Source organism: Rhagoletis pomonella, unplaced genomic scaffold (genome assembly GCF_013731165.1).
Source record: "Rhagoletis pomonella isolate Grant_MI unplaced genomic scaffold, Rhpom_1.0 Rhpom_scaffold_00008, whole genome shotgun sequence".
Lineage (NCBI taxonomy): Eukaryota > Metazoa > Arthropoda > Insecta > Diptera > Tephritidae > Rhagoletis > Rhagoletis pomonella.
Genome location: NW_023458562.1, coordinates 4622159 through 4627012, shown reverse-complemented (window position 1 = coordinate 4627012; position 4854 = coordinate 4622159). Strand labels below are relative to the sequence as shown.

At 37.4% G+C, this 4854-nt stretch overlaps 1 protein-coding gene across 5 annotated transcripts in view; it reads left to right on the top strand.

Annotated features, from left to right (window-relative positions):
* Nucleotides 1-1994: 1994 nt before the first annotated feature.
* The window catches only part of LOC118744127, a 230360-nt gene continuing 227500 nt past the window's right edge, over nt 1995-4854 (top strand). The window contains exons 1-3 of one of the 5 annotated variants that reach the window (XM_036476864.1): nt 1995-2152; nt 2482-2631; nt 2720-2804. The gene's annotated coding sequence lies outside the window, so the exon portion shown is untranslated. Of the gene's footprint in view, nt 2270-2481; nt 2632-2719; nt 2805-4854 lie in introns of all 5 variants that reach the window. The other 4 variants (XM_036476862.1, XM_036476867.1, XM_036476866.1 and 1 more) reach the window with 4 other exon arrangements.

The window sequence follows — 4854 nt, the reverse complement described above, 5'->3', positions numbered from 1 at the left end:
GCAGCATGTGTCAAAATTTACTGGGGGTCTTCCCTTAAACTCGCAAAAGCCTCGTAAACCTCGTAGAGCCCGTAAATTTAGGAGCCTCGTAAAAAAACTGTGAAAATTTGTATGCAGCACTATTTACGAGCCCCTTCTAAATTTACGAGGCAAATTTGATGCGCAAACGACCTCCTCAAACTTCATTGTTGCTGAGAGGATTTATTCACAGAACCCTTTTCAACTTGTCAAACAGTCACTTTACGCACCTATTTACACATTTGCAAAAGGGGGGCGTTCCTGTAACAGCCTCGTAAATTTACGAGTTTAAATACCGTTTAAGATTTTGCGAGTTTAAGTGAATACCCTGTCTTTCAAATTTCGTTGCCAGTAGCCTTGCAAGTAGCTCTGCATGTTCGAACATGTAACGTTACTGCCAGCTTTTCAGTGCCAGTTAGATCACTGGCTTGACCAGCCCAAAAATTTATGAAAAATTTCGAGAAGAGTATCAATCGACGCGTTTTAACGCCAACAATAATAATCCGAGAGCGGAAATTAACTTTTTAATTAATTAAAGAGTAATTTGCAAAAAAACAAATACTTGCACTTTAGAAGCTATATTTTGACGAATTTCACGCAAATGAATGGAGTAAATGAACACAACTTACTCTCTCCGAGTGAGACAAATTGAGAAAACCTACAAAAATGAAACACAGGTGGTGTCCTTTCCCCATTACTGTGTAACAATTATATTTTTAAGCTCCCTCAACCACCAGGGTCTACTACGCGGACGATTGTTCGATAATGGCGTCTGGGAACGGAATTGATGACTTGTGCTCGAAAGTAAACGGGTATCTTTCGAAGCTTTCTCGCCTCTTCACTGCAAGGAGTCTAAACTTCTCCCCTACAAAATCATCTGCGACCTTATTTACCAGCTGGGCGACGGAGGACAGATCACCGCTGGGTAATCCCGTTGATGACACACCAATTCCGATGGTGAAGATCCCAAAAATACTCGGAGTAACCTTCGACAGTCTGCAATTGTCAACAAAGTACAGAGTCGCAACAAGGTTCTCAAGTCGCTAGCTGGCAGTACTTGGGGCAAAGGCAAAGAAACGTTGCTGGCAACATACAAGGCAATTGGCCAGCTAGCAGCGCCAGTGTGGTCGCCAGGAACCAGTAGGACGCAGTGGCTGAAACTAGAGACAACATAGAACACTGCACTACGGATAGTGACCGGATGTGTTCTGATGTCGCCAGAGCACCCCCTACACGACGAGGCAAAAATGCTCCCCATAAACGAGCACAACACAACGCTCTGCAAGCAATTCTTAGTAGGTCGCCACACCCATGGGCATCCCGACAGACACCTGCTTGCAGAGGAGCCCTCGCCAAGCATATCAGAAGGCATCTTTACGAACCGAGGGACGAAGTCCAGAGGCTCTATTCTGTAACTTTGAGAAAATGTAGTGTACACCGAGTGCAAAACTCACAACCAAAAACTAACCGACTAAAATTCAGTGAGTTTTTTCGGAAGAGAAGTGTACACAATTTTGACAGTTAAAACTCATTCTCACACATGCTGAATCGCAAAATGAGGAAGTGTATACAATTTTCAGTGTACACTTGAAAACTCACAGTTAGACTGGCTTTACACAAGTATTGAATTCAATTCTGCTCGCATGTGAAAGAGAGGGGGTGAGAAGAAAAGGGACGAGTACACATGCATCTGTACCATGATCCAATTATTATCTTTATCTTTAAACCATGCGTCTGTACCGTCAAGTCGTTTCAACTTTCTTGCTTTGCTTTTGGCATTTTCGTTGCTTCCCATTTAAAGAACCAAAAACTTGAATTCAACAGAATTGAAACGTGTAAAAGCAAATAGAAAACACAAAAGAGAATGAGCAAGAATTGCTTTCAAGTACATGAATCATGTAAATCGGGTGATTCAGAATAGAGTCCCAGTAAAGGAAAGTTTCCCCCACTTGCGAAACTTTAAGCTACCGATAGTCAAAACGATAGTATAAATCATCGATGGTCAACACGATAGATTATTCGTATATTACTATCGATTTTTTCCGAACTCTAGCTACTTGGAAGTAGGTGCGATTATGTTGATTTTCGTCCAGGTTTCAATTGATCGATTGCTGCGCTTTTGAAAAAAAATCTGGTAATCCTTTAAGGGATTTGTGTGATTTTATTATAGAAACGTTGTATCCAGAATATATTGTGAAATTATTTAAAAGCAAATGAATACCACCGGGTAAACATTTATAAATTGCAACGTGTAGGTTCATAGTTTGGAATACCATACCCCCACCTTTGGTGAAATGTTTATATGTGTGTATGTAGGTTGTCGGCGGAGTTTCTATTTACCATATGCTAAATTAAACTACTCGTAATTTTAGAATAAGATGATTAATGAAAACTGAAAGATGCCAAAAGCAAAAACTTTTTCAAATTATTAGTTTTTTACCGATTTGTGTTATTTTATATTAGGACAAATCGCATGTAAAAGGTATTAAGCGAACGCTAGGTGTACATAAAACATACATTCATACTTATATAGTGAAGAAGTCAACAAAGCGGAACCTGGAAATATACCAATAAAGAAGCATATACCATATGCCTACAACAAACTACACTACGGTATTAAATCCTATTTATTGAATTATCGGAAGGAATTCATTTTAAACATCAATTAGCTATTTCTTTTATCTTTATCTTTTGATTTAAGTTGGCCCAATTGATAGCATAAAATAGTGACGTCCCTGCTGCTCTACTGTTTTGGCTGACATGATATTGCCCTCGCAAATATAAAGGTAAATATTATAGGCCTGCAAATGTTGAACTATAAAACATAGCGACGTGTCACATCATGCAAGTGCCAGTTCATATTTAGTTTGTTCCAGTACACTAGGACATAGTAAGAAATAGTTAGTCTGTTCCAATAGCAGTCCGGTTTACAGGATTAATACTAGGTTCACATATAAGTAGATTATCCTCATTTTCGAGCTTAACACCCTAATCTGTAATTAGAACAAGAGATTCCCTGCAAAAATCGCGACTACTCCATGCATGCGTGTAAAGAGTAGTCCCTAAGGGCCAAGGAGTACTCCAAAATTAACCACAATTCAAATAAAAAATATGGTCCAATTAACATTGCGATGTCCTATGGCAGGACCATATACTCCATCCCTGCAATACTTCAGAGTAGCACAAAACTACTCCATCATATTAACAATGGCATTGTTGTTAAATTATTTCGTTTGTACATGCTTGTTGTCTTCACTTCTCAGATTCTTTTTCGAACTTATAAAAACCAAAAGCAAAAATTAAAAATTACATGTTGCCTCTGACGGCATTCGAACCTGAACATGCTGGAAGCTAACAACTAACAGCGAGCATCTCGACACGTTCAGCTACAGCCAGACATGCAAATGTGCGTTCAAATGCTCAACTTCAATCACATTTCTTAAAACACGAGCAGTGATCGGGTAACAAACAGTAAGCTGGCGTAGAGACACGAGTTGGTCCGCTACAGCATGACAGAGGAACACTTTTGTTAGTACTCCAATATACCACAAATAGACCACATGGTCCAACGATTTTTGCAGGGTTAGCCATATAAAATTCGTCCCTTGTTAATCTGTAATTATAAAATGATCTCAGATTTAACCGATAACTTTTCGGTGTCCGTCCTAGTTCTATCGATTGTTTTTGCGAAAGAGAGGAGAAATGCCAAATGTAAAAGTAATCAAAAATGCAACCCTAGCAAGTAAAAGAGGTTTGTAAAGGTATTTGTAATAAAATGTTAAGTTAAAATATATTTATATTGCTTATTATAGCAGAAAAACGTGATCACGGTGGCACAGAGAAGAAACATAAATTTTCCTTGAGATGTGAGAATAACAAGCACAACAAATTTGATGGCTAATAATCTGAGATTTGCCTGTGTAAACAGGGTGATTAAAAAACGAGCTTTGATTGAGATAATATTGATATGTGAACATATTTTCAGTCAGAACTTACAGGAAGTCGTTCCTATTGACATAAAACAATAATTCTCTAGTATAGGGTAACAACCCCTAAAAAGGGTCGGGAAAACTCGGGAGGGGTACCAAACGACGCGTTTTGGTCTCCCTATTAACAATATGGAGGGGTAGGGCTAATATTATTAACCATTTAAAAGTTATAAACAAAAAACTTGTTAAATTTCGTTGTTTTCTATGAGCAATTACCACGTCAAAATATAATATATATATAAATAACGAAAATTTTTAATAAATCGCGTGATTATTTATCGAAGTATTGATCTTTATGGAAAAAGCGCCGCAGGCGAAAATTTTTCATAAAAAATCGCTCGATTTTTTAAAAATTTTCATTATTTATATTTATATTAAATGAAAGAAGATACCGAAAAGTATTGAACACTGCACACACCTTGTAAGGAAAAGTGAATTATTACGAAATACTAATACAGTGGCAGCACTATAGCTATTTTGGAATCTCGCGCTTCAGTTCGCTAATTTTGTCAACTTTTTTTAGTAACAACATAATCTATCTTGGGTTGTTAAAACTATGTGTTTTTTAATAATTATTTTAAATTATATATTTTAATAGTGTTTAAAAAGTGAGAACATGTGATGTAGTGAATTTTCGTCGGGGTAATTGCCCATACAAAACAACGAAATTTAACAAAAGTTTTTTGATTATAACTTTTAAATGGTTAATAATATTAGCTCTCCCCCTCCGGATTGTTAATAGGAGGACCGAAATGCGTCGTTTGGTACTCCTCCCGACTTTTCCGGACCTTTTTTTAACCGACTTCCAAAAAAGGAGGAGGTTATCAGTTCGTCGGAATATTTTTTT